This window comes from Triticum urartu, chromosome 4, assembly GCF_003073215.2.
Source record: "Triticum urartu cultivar G1812 chromosome 4, Tu2.1, whole genome shotgun sequence".
Classification (NCBI taxonomy): domain Eukaryota; kingdom Viridiplantae; phylum Streptophyta; class Magnoliopsida; order Poales; family Poaceae; genus Triticum; species Triticum urartu.
The window spans coordinates 231736337-231748739 of NC_053025.1; positions in this window are offsets into that span (position 1 = coordinate 231736337).

Here is a 12403-nt window from a genome sequence, read left to right on the forward strand (position 1 = left end):
GACCTTGAGCGACCAATTGAATCAATTGGTCGAGCTCCACAAGGCGGCCGAACAGGCCATCAAGGGCTTCATAGTCTGGATGTGGCCTGGTAAGCCCCTGCCTGGCAGCTACTTCGGCCTGGTGAGGCGTCTTGTGAATGCCTGCCCACGACCTGAAGTCATGAAGCGGTCCGTCTGCATTGAGGGTGCGCGCAGGGCTTTTGCCCGAGCGAAAGTGCACAGGGCGAAGATTGACCCCGTGAAGCTGGTGAAGGAGGGGCTGCCGGAGGTCAAGGAGCATCGCCACCCCGAAAAGTATTATGATGGCATCTTGAAGGGTGCCCGCCTTGTGGCGGAGGAATGTTCTAAGGATATAATATTTGAATGAATGTACTCATGTGATCCTGTAATATGAAAACGAGTTCATCTACGCTATATAACGCTTGTTGATTTAAAATATTACCTTTTGTGCGGCCGTTTATAAAATCTGAGAGTTGGCTAGTCATCGGCTTCTGCCCCCATGTAGCTAGTACTGAGGTGTTCGGGATAAATCTGATCAATCTTTATCCTAGTTTTGGGTCCTTCTAAGGAGGTGTTCAGCACAACGAACCAGGCAATCAGACTATAAAGCTTTATCACGCTCACTTAGCCATAGAAGTCTACAATTTTAAATTTTGACGAAGCCCCTAGTATTGGGAAGGCCGAACTTGGGGTGCTATGAACGCCTAAATAGGACAAGGCCGACTCCTCGCCTAAAGCGAAAAAATCGTTAGGGATTTGGGACCTCTCAAACAGCGACCAGCTCTCACTGCATCATGACAGCCAGTTTTCGGCTTTCTCTACTAAGGTGCTCGTCCGGAAGAACCGAGACACAATCGCAGTAGTTCTCCTAGTGCTACCTTAGCCGATATAGCGGAACGTAAGGCACCAAAACATGGGAGCCGGGCAAACCCAACTATTGACCCAAGACATGATTCGGAGCTGATGCATATAATGCTATAAGTTCGGGGTGCCACACTGTCGAAAGTGTTCCGACTTTTCTTGCCGTGTTATGGGGTACACTGAAGCCCCTGGCGTACTGAATGTACCCGAATGTATGGGAGCAACTTGTCGTGAATAGACAAACAAGGAAAAAAAGAAGATGAAGAAATGTAATAATAGGCTGACACTGTGCATTGTTATTTATAGGATACGTCAAAGCGTATGTGTATAAGTAGTACAATAAGCAAAAATAGGACTATCTGACATGTCCGATCCAAGGGCGAGCTGCGTGCGGGTATGTAAAACAGGTATAACGATCGGTATGAGAGACCACCTGGGTATTCCCTTGTACGTCAAAGCTTCTTGCTCCCTTGGTGCTTCCCTCCCGTGATGGGTCCGATCATCTAGATATCGGAGAGGGCCTCCAGAGAATAGGGTCCTGAAAGGAAGAAAATGATAAAGATATACTGGTCCTGAGGCGGTTGAACCACATTGTGGGATGTGCCATAGCCGTGCCTCCGCCTATACCCATGGTATCTTTAGTGCGTAGTTATGTACGCGCGGTGCAAATTTCGTCGCTTGACTGGGACTAGGACGGAGTCTGAATTGCTAGGCGAGCTCTAAACGCGCCTGGTGATTCTGTTGCAGGTTATTCTGGACTTGCTTGAATGTGTCTGTCGACCATGTCGCCGAATTGGCGGTTTGCCTCAAAAGGCTGCTTTGCACTTCTGCTGCAAGGGCCGCAGTGTGCTCCTCCGTGCGGAGCGAGTGTTTTGTGTTTCCGTTAACTGTTATAACCCCACGAGGTCCTAGCATTTTGAGCTTGAGGTATGCATAATGCTGTACCACATTGAATCTAGCGAATGCGGTTCGTCTGAGTAGTGCGTGATAGCCACTGCGGAAGGGGACGATATTGAAAGATCCGAAGACCACTTCCAGTGTGATTGAGCCCGTGTAACAGGCCTCTACACCTGATATGACACCTTTTAAGGTGGTTTTTGTGGGTTTGATCCTCAAGGGGTCTATACCCATTTTGTGCACCGTATCCTGATAAAGCAGGTTCAGGCTGCTACCATCATCCATAAGGACTCGAGTGAGGTGGCATCCGTCAATGTTAGGATCAAGGACCAATGCGGCAGAACCGCCATGACAGATACTAGTGGGGTGGTCCCTACGATCAAAAGTAATTGGAAAAGGAGACCATGGGTTCAACTTTGGGGCGACTGGCTTCATTACGTAGACGTCCCTGAGTGCACGCTTCCGTTCACACTTGGGGATATGGGTTGCGTATATCATGTTCACCGTTTTCACTTGGGGAGGAAATTTCTTCTGTCCTCCTGTGTTCGGCGGCCGGGGCTACTCCTCGTCGTCGCTATGCAGCCCCTTTTCCTTGCTTTCGGCATTCAACTTGCCGGCCTGTTTGAACACCCAGCATTCTCTGTTGGTGTGGTTGGCTGGCTTATCGTGGGTGCCGTGAATTTGACACGAGCGGTATAGTATGCGGTCCAAACTGGACGGGCCCGGATTGTTTCTTTTGAACGGCTTTTTCCGCTGACCGGATTTAGAGCCACTGAATCCGGCATTGACTGTCGTGTCTTCGGCATTATCGCCGTTGTTGCGATGCTTGTATCTATTCCGACTTGGCTTGCCGTTGCTGTCTCTGGCCTCCGATGTGCCAGGGTTGCTTGCTGTGTTGTTGCTACGGGCCAACCAGCTATCCTCGCCTGCGCAGAAGTGGGTCATGAGTGTTGTGAGGGCTGCCATGGACTTTGGCTTCTCTTGGTCGAGATGTCCGGCGAGCCACTCATCACGGATGTTATGTTTAAAGTCCGCTAGGGCTTCGGCATCCGGACAGTCCACAATTTGGTTCTTTTTGGTTAGGAACCGAGTCCAAAATTTCCTAGCTGACTCTCTGGGTTGTTGTGTTATGTGACTTAAATCATCAGCATCTGGTGGTCGCACATAAGTGCCTTGGAGGTTGTCCAGGAATGCGTTTGCCAGGTTCTCCCAACTTCTGATGGAGTTTGCTGGCAAGCTATTTAGCCAATGCCGAGGTGGTCCTTTGAGTTTTAATGGGAGGTACTTGATGGCGTGTAGATCATCCCCGCGGGCCATGTGAATGTGGAGGAAGAAATCCTCTATCCATACCGCGGGGTCAGTAGTAACATCGTATGATGCAATGTTCACAAGTTTAAACACTTCTGGGAATTCATGATCCATTACTTCATCAGTGAAGCATAGGGGGTGTGCGGCGCCTCTGTGCCGGGCTATGTCACGACGCAGTTCATACGACTCTTGTCTGCTGTGTTCGGCCCAGCTGGATTTGCTTTTGGTATATCCGGCATGACGGTCGTCGTCATGTGATGGGGCGCGCCCTCGTGATCCGAAAATCGATCTTTTGTGTCCTGCTTTGTTTTCCAATACGTCTCGCAGGTCCTGCGTGTTACACCGGGTCTTGCTATTCTTGTTTGACTGGCGACGGGGTACGGGCTGGACTTCAGGCTTATATGCCACTTTGTCTCGGCCACAAGGTGGCCGGTCTGCCGCATCATATGATGGAAGCGCAGGCTTTAATGCATCCTCTTCAAGTTGGGCTAGCAACCTCCTTTGGGAAACTTTTTATTGGGCGCTCGAGTTCGTGTTCCTTGGCTGCCAGGACCTCAGTCCATCTATCCGCTAGCAGATCTTGCTCAGCTTGAAGCTTCTGTTGCTTTTTCTTCAGGCTTTTTGCTGTGGCAGTAAGCCGGTGCTTGAAGCGCTCCTGTTCGACGGGATCCTCATGCATGATAAATTCTTCATCACCGAGGCTCACCTCTTCTTCGGAGAGAGGCATGTAATTGTCATCCTCTGATTCTCCATTTGCTGTCTATTCCTTGGGGCTGGCTTGCCCATCCTCCTGCTCAAAGCCTGGCTGGAGGGGATTGTCTTCGTCTTCGGCACTATTTGCAACGTTATTGTCTCCCTTGCCGGTATCGTTGTTTTTGCTCTAGTGCAGCTTAGAGCGGCGTCCATGATGCTGGTTCTTGGATTGATTCTCGAGGGGATTATCCTCCGTTGCCTTATTGCCATCGCTTTCTTTGGGGGTGTCCACCATGAATATATCATACAATGAGGTGGCAGTCCAGCGCCCTGCGGGCGGTGGTTCTTGTTCGTCTCCCCGCATTGTTGTCCATACTGCCGATGTCTTCGGAGTCGAAGTCGAGCATGTCGGTTAGGTCGTCGACAGTGGCTACTAAGTGGGTGGTGGGTGGGGAACGAATTTCTTCGTCGTCCGCTTCCCACTTGAGCCGGACATAGTTTGGCCAAGGGTCTCATGACAAGGAGAGAGACCATAATGAGTTTAGCACGTCGCCTAGGGGTGTGTGCTGAAAGATATCCGCGGAGGTGAACTCCATGATCGGTGCCCAATCAGATTGGATGGGCACAGACGTGAGCGGTTCGGAGTCTGTGTCCGGGGACGAATCCGAGTGTCCGGCAACACAGGTCTCATAGGAGGTGAAGTCAGTATTCGGCTCTATCGCCGCTGAGTGTGCGGCCTCCATGGCGGGGTCCATCCACCTGTCCTCGGATGGCGAGATTTGTTCCGGATTGTGGGCCGGAGTAGTTACTGGTGTGATCTCCCAAACATTGTCCGATGGCAGAGCTAAATCATGCTCATCGTGACTGTGCGGCGTACCTGACATGGGTTCGAATCCATCGAAGATCAAGTCTTCGCGGATGTCGGCGGTATAGTTCAAGCTTCCAAACCTGACCTTATGGCCAGGGGAGTAGCTCTCGATCTGCTCCAGATGGCCGAGCGAGTTGGCCCAGAGTACGAAGCCGCCGAATACAAAGATCTGTCCTGGGAGGAAAACCTCACCCTGGATCCCATCGTTGCCGATGATTGAAGGAGCCATCAAGCATTATGATGAATGCACCAATGTCGGTGTCCAAACCGGCGGATCTCGGGTAGGGGGTCCCAAACTGTGCGTCTAAGGCAGATGCTAACAGGAAGTGGGGGACACAGTGTTTTCCCAGGTTCGGGCCCTCTCGATGGAGGTAATACCATACTTCCTGCTTGATTGATCTTTATGATATGAGTATTACAAGAGTTGATCTACCACAGATCGGAGAGGCTAGACCCTAGATGCTAGCCTATGGTATGATCGTTGTTTTCCTATGGACTAAAACCCCCTGGTTTATATAGACACCGGAGGGGGCTAGTGTTGGATGTGTGTTTTCGGCAAACCCTTCAGGTTCAAACACTAGGGTGCGCGCGAAGTCTTTCATTCCTACCGATCTACGCCCTAGCTCGCTAAGATCTCGTGGACGAACTCGACGAACTCGCAACACAGAAAGACACGAGGTTTATACTGGTTCAGGCCACCGTTGTGGTGTAATACCCTACTCCAGTGTGCTGGTGGTGGATTGCCTCTAGGGGACTGATGATGAATAGTACAAGGGAAGAACAGCCTCCTGAGGTTGATGCGTTCTTGAGAGTAAGCTCTCGATCGAGTTGGATCGAGCTAAGATGAGATGCCTCTAGTATGGTGGCTAGCTATGCTTATATAGTGCCTGGTCCTCTTTCTAAATATCGAGCGGGAAGGGAGCCAACAACGGCGGGCCAATTTGAAGGGGGACAACTAGTACAATCTATCGTGACAACAGTGGTCTTCGCCTGCGAAAAGCTCTGGTGGTGGCGCCATCTCGGGCTCCACGCTGACCTCCGTCTCGCCGTCCTCCTGGTTTTGGTCTCGTTGCACCAATATAGCAACCTTTGTCTGATGCCTCGGTACTCTTCGCCTGCGGTGGCCTCCTTAGCACCAAAGAGGAAACAAGGACGCTGCGCGCGCTGGCGCCCGCCTGGTGTCGTGCGTCATGGCTCACGTCACAAGGGCCTCATGAGGTTTTCCCCGCCTTGATATCTCCGCTCCTCGTGAGCCTTCCTGGCTAGGCTACTCCAGAGGAGGTCTTGCGTCATCTCCCTCGCCAGGCTTGGACCCTCGCGAGGGTCTTGGATGCCTTGTTGATGAAGATGGGCCATGCAGCCTGCTGGCTTAGCCACGTCATGGGCTGCAGGCAGGCAAGTCTAGGGACCCCCATTCCCAGAACGCTGACAGTAGCCCCGGGCCCAAGGTGCACTCGGGCTTGGCTTCGCGGCGAAGCCAAGGGTCGAGTTCGGAGCACCGCGGGCCCCCAAAGCCTGCAGCCTCGATTGACACATGGCAGTTGATTGGACGTGGGCGTCTCCGCTTCCCCATGCTGCCTCAGCAACATCACGACTTGACAATTCCCTGCGACATGCAAGGAAAACCGTTATTACCTGCGATCGTGGGAGAGGCCGGTTGGCCTTCTCTTGTTATAAATGGGGAGGGGGCGGAGCCCGCATTGCCCATCTCTTCCTTGCTTGCTTCCTCCTTCCTCCTCGCTCCATCAGTTGCAGTGACACCCATGGCACCACGAAGGAAGTTCTCCGCCGCCGAGAAGGGGAAGGCCCCTCGCGCCCAAGCGCGGTCGCGGCCGCCCGCGCAAGCATGCCGCGACCCCCGCCGTGGCCCATTGTCGAGACGGCACCACGGCACGTGGAGTTGGTCATCCCAGCCATGGCGGTCCAGTTAATGAGGGAGGTGTCGCCGGAGTTCGTCGTCTGGTCGGAGAACCTGGCCGGCAACTGGCTCCAACTTCCGCGCTTCTTCGCCGGCGAACTGCCAGCCTCTGGTCCAGGCGGACTCTGGCTGTAGGCGGATGGCTGCCTCAGCAAGGCATCTTGGGTTGCGGTTGAGACTTTTGCCGTGGGCAACATAGCCCTGGCCCGCGGCTGGCAAACATTCGCCCGCGCGTGCAGCCTAGGCAGGCGGTGCACCCTCCACTTCAGGTACGATGGTGGATCGACCCTTTATGTGAGGGTGTTTGGGGAACAAGGTCTTCGCGCCGGGTGCTTCCCCGAGGCGAATGGGGTAGCGCGCCCTCGCGTCCTATGGCACGGTGCTGACGAAGTACACCGGGTGCTCAACGAGGGCTGGCACACTGTCGAGGCTCGGGTCCCGCGGAGATTGTGGCATATCCTGAGGTGGTGGGTTTCCTAAGACCTGACCGTCCTCAGGAGCTTCTGCGATGTTGCCCTGCTGAGCTTGGTCTTGCACCGCTGATGGCTTTGCTACACGTTCCTGACCCCGCGCTGCATCAGCTCTGGCTCGGCGTGGCACACCCTTGTCTTGGCGCTCCTCCCAAACCACCACCAGCGCCGCGCTGGTGGAGTAGGAGGTGGCGGCAAGGTAGAGCAGCAGAGGCTCGAGAGGCCGCAGTCCCACCATCACTAGGGGGCTGGTGAGGTATTTCTTGAGGTCTTGGAAGGCCCAGTCGGCCTCCGGGGTCCACTCGAACGGGCCCTTCTTCTTGATGAGCTTAAAGAAGGGTAAGGCGCGCTCGCCTAGCTTGGAGATGAAATGCCCTAACGCGGTCACCCGCCCTGCTAGGTTCTGCATTTCCTTGAGGGTCTGTGGTGGGCTCATGTCTTTGATGGCCTTGATCTTATTCGGGTTCGCCTCGATCCCTCTGTGGGATATGAGGAACCCCAGTAGCTTGCCAGAGGGGACGCCAAACACACGAATCAATGTCCTCGCCTCACGAGGTTTGACCACTATGTCATCAACGTAGGCCTCTGTGTTTCTGCCAAGCTGTCGCCCCAAGGCGATTTGCATCAACCGTTGAAAGGTTGCACCCGTGTTGCACAGCCCGAAGGGCATGCGGGTGTAGCAGAACGCCCCGCATGGTGTCAGGAAGGCTGTCTTCTCCACATCCTCCACCCCTATGATCTTGATTTGGTGGTATCCTGAGAATTCATCCAGGAAACACAGCAAGTTGCACTCGGCGGTGGAGTCGACGATTTGATCGATGTGTGGAAGCGGGAATGGATCCTGGGGGCACGCTTTGTTAAGGTTGGTGAAGTCGGCGCACATCCGTTCTTTCCCGCCTTTCTTTGGTACTACGATGGGTTCGCCAGCCATTCGGGGTATCAAACTTCTCGGATGGTACCTGCCGCCTCCAGCTTGCACGTCTCTTGGATGATGAAGGTGTGCTTCTCAGTGGACTGTCATCTTGCTCGCTGCTTCACGGGGCGTATGTTGGGGCACACCCATAGATGATGCTGGATTACCTCTCTCGGGATCCCTACCAGTTGATTGGGATCCCACGCGAATATCTCCTTGTTCGCATGCAAAAATCTCACCAAAGCTTCTTCTTGTCCCGGGTCAAGGCCGGTTCCTATGGTGAAGGTGGCTCTTGAAGACCCGTCCTCATTAATCGGCACCTGCTTGGTCTCCGCCTTGTCTTGAGTGAACAGCTGCTTCTTCTTGGTGGGTGTGGTCTCCTTGGCCTCGGGCGTATCGGCGCCGGCTGGCTGTGCTGCTGCCACGGTATTGAAGGCGAGCATGAGCGCCGCCATGGCCTCCTTAGCGTCCCCCTTGATGTTAAGGATGCCCTTTCTCCCTGGCATCTTCATGAGGTTGTAGGCCGGGTGAGTCGCCGCCATGAACTGAGCGAGAGCCAGGTACCCGAGGATGGCATTGTACGGGAGACCAATGCAGGCGATGTCAAAGTCCACCAGCTCGGTGCGATAGTTGTCTCGCGTGCCAAAGGTGACAGGGAGGCGGATCTGCCCCAGAGAGTGGGCAGCTCCGCCACCCACTCCAGTGAAGGGCTTGCTGAGGCCGAGCCATTCAAGCGGCACATGAAGAAGGCTGAAGGCCTCTACGGAGAGCAAGTTGAGGCTGGCGCCACTGTCGATGAGGTTCTTGGTAACGGCCACGTTGCAGATGGTGGGTGTGCAGAGCATCGGGAGCATCCCGGAGCCGGTGATGGAGTCGGGGTGGTCTTCTAAGCCGAAGGTGAGGTCGGCCTCTGGCGCAGCCCAACCCGGCGGAGCCCCCGGGCGCTTTGAGGCTGCCCCAATGTGACAGAAGAAGGGTTTGATGTGGCGATCTGAAGGCGGTGCTTGGGAGCCACCCAGTAGTGCCGCGACTGCATGGTGCCCCGGCACCGCGTAGCGCGCGGTGAAGAGGTTGCGGAGCTCCCCCCAGGATGCCACCGTGGATCCCGGGAGGTTGAGCAGCCAGGCTCGTGGCTCACCGGCAAGGGCCATGGGGTACCAGTTGGCCATGATCTTGTCGTCGCCTCCGGCTTCAAGGACGGCCTCCTCGTACGCCAGTAGGAATAGCGCCAAGTCTGCTGCGCCGTCGTAACGCGGCGGCATCTCCGGCTTGAACTTGGCCGGTCACTTCACTCGCCGCAGGGGCGGGGCCAGGGCTCGGTACCCAGACTCCCGGCTGCTGGTGCTGGCCATAGAGGTGGGTGGCGGAGCACCTGCCATGGGAGCATAGTGCGGCGGTACGTGGTGCAGGTTGGTGGAGAGGAGCCCCGACGCACCCCTACCTGGCGTGCCAAATGTCAGATGTAGGGTTCCGGCAAACCCTTAAGGTTCGAACACTGGGGTGCACGCGAAGTCTTTCCTTCCTACCGATCTACGCCCTAGCTCGCTAAGATCTCGCGGACGAACTCGACGAACTCGCAACACAGAAAGACACAAGGTTTATACTAGTTCGGGCCACCGTTGTGGTGTAATACCCTACTATAGTGTGGTGGTGGTGGATTGCCTCTAGGGCTGATGATGAATAGTACAAGGGAAGAACAACCTCCTGAGGTTGAGGTGTTCTTGTGAGTAGGCTCTCAATCAGGTTGGATCGAGCTAAGATGAGATGCCTCTAATATGGTGGCTAGCTCTGCTTATATAGGCCCTGGTCCTCTTCCCAAATATCAAGAGGGAAGGGAGCCAACAACGGCGGGGGATAGCTAGTACAAGCTATCCTTACAAAAGTGGTCTTCGCCTGCGAAAAGCTCTGGTGGTGACGCTGTATTGGGCTCCATGATGACCTCCGTCTCGCCGTCCTGCTAGTCTTGGTCTCGTTGCAGCAATATAGCAACCTTTGTCTGATGCCTCGGTAGTCCTCGCTTGCGCTGGCCTCCTTAGCACCAAAGAGGAAATAAGGACGCTGCACGCGCTGGCGCCCGCCTGGTGTCGTGCGTCATGGCTCACGTCACGATGGACTCGTGAGGTTTGCCCCGCCTTGATATCTCCACTCCTCATGAGCCTGCCTGGCTAGGCTACTCTAGAGGAGGTCTAGGGTCGTCTCCCTCGCGAGGCTTGGACACTCACGAGGGTCTTGGATGCCTTGTTGATGAAGATGGGTGGTACGGCCTGCTGGCTTAGCCATGTCATGGGCTGCAGGCAGGCAAGTCTGGGGACCCCCGTTCCCAGAACGCCGACAGCTAGGGTTACACAAAGTCGGTTACAAGGGAGGAGATCTACATATCCGAATTGCCAAGCTTGCCTTCCACGCAAAGGAGAGTCCCATCCAGACATGAGACGATGTCTTCAATCTGGTATCTTCATAGTCCAACAGTCCGGCCAAAGTATATAATACGGCTGTCCGAGGACCCCCTAATCCAGGACTACCTCACCATGTACAACCCCATTGAATGGGTAAGATTTTGATTATCAGAGCTTCTTTACTGCTATCAAGGCTTGCTAATCAAATTGTTTTTTGTTGTCATAAAACAATCATGGAGGAAGATGACCAAGGACGTTCACTGTCCTGCCCCACAACCAGAGGATCACAACCGCGATGAAGACCTTGGCTTCTATGAGTATTTCGATATATACATAGAGTTTGATGATGGAGTATTTTATCAGGCGAGCCTTGATGGCTCGGAAGTGGCTATTAAGGCCGACTACACCCGCCCCTATTCCTTCTCCATCGTAAGTATTCAAAAATCTTTCTTCAAAAAGAACCCCTTACTTGCACCTTATCCTTTGTACTAAATTGTACTTCATAGGATCGGTGCTCGGCAAGCCGTACTACCTCGAGGGCAGCCTCTACGCGGGCCGATCGTTTGAAACAAAAGGAAACCGAGACTGGTGTTAAGTCTTCTCCTCCTTCAAAGAGGTATGTCCTTTGATATATGCCTAAACATGAGATGAGGTCAGATTGTTGAATTCCTCATCTACCTCTATTTCAGGAGGAGTACGCGGCAAACCGTGGGAAAACGCCCTGCTAGCCGAATGTCAGCTAATCCGGCACCAGACTCATCAACTAGGACGAGGGCTGATACAGTGCCGGCTCCGCCTCCTCAAGAGGATTCGGATGATGTATCTGTCACCAATTCTGAGGAAGAGAGTGTAATGAATTATCGTCGACTGAAAGAGGCCATGCGCACTCCAGTTTTCTCTGAACAGGAATTTACGGCACTCAGCTCCGTGGATGCATATATCTAAGCTTCCTGGGACGGACTTGCGGGAGTTACTCAACAGTTTTCAAAGGACATGCAGGTAATAATTTGTGCAATTTTAATAGATATATACCAGTAGCCCCCGAGACTTGAAGCGGTTAGGCCAACCGATTTAAGGATCGTCACAACCTGTAGGTTCTCAAAAAGAAGAAGAACGCATTGTCCCAGGAGCTGAAGACAAACTAGATAAAACTAAATGCCGCCACCACAGAGCTTGCAGAGATGAGAAAGGCCACAACAACCACTAAGCAGGAGAACAAGCTTGAGGAGGAAAAGGATAAACAAGCCTAAGAGATAAAGAGCTTAAAGACGCAGTGATCGCCCGCACAGCGAGAAAATAAGAAGTTGAAAGGTGGCATATTCGGTATGACCTGTTGAAACATCTAAAGGACGTAGATCATCCCATAGTCCAAATTGTCACAACTTTGTTATTGTAGGTCTGTTAACCGTTCGACCTGAGGAGGAAGTATCCAGATTTCGAGGCGACGTGCTTAAGGAACTGTCCGTGATGCATGAACGAGCCCGAAAAGCAATGAGAAGTATGGCGAAGGCTTTATCGCCATCCGATGCCCCTCCGAAAATTATGGAGGGATTGGCAAACCTATTCAAAGGTGCCCGGCGCCGTTTCGAGCTATGGAAGGCGTCCGCATGCTGGGAAGGTGCACGAGAAGCGTGGGCAATGGTGAAACGCGCTACACCGGACTCGATCCAAATCATATGGCTCGAGTTCGACCTCGAGGGCCCGACCGAAAGGAGATTCCCATGAACTTGTTATGCAACCAAGTGATGATAGCTATGAAGTTCTCGCAAGAAGACTATAGTTTAGATAGTCTTATAGATGGTATAGATAAGGAGTAGGTGTTTGCTTTGATGTATCAATGTACCTCTCCTCTTGAATTTTATATCCAATCAAACATGTGAAAATTTTTCACCGCAGACTTTTGGCTTCGGCCTCCGAGCCAAGAAGGTGGAGTGTTTCCGGATACTATTGTGGAATGTAAGAAACATTCATTATGTACGGAAATCAGTCAATCCAGTCATATTGCTCGAACAGACAAAAATTTAGTTCAGGGAGGTATGTTATATTACATATGTAAGAAACATCTTCCATGTAAAATAG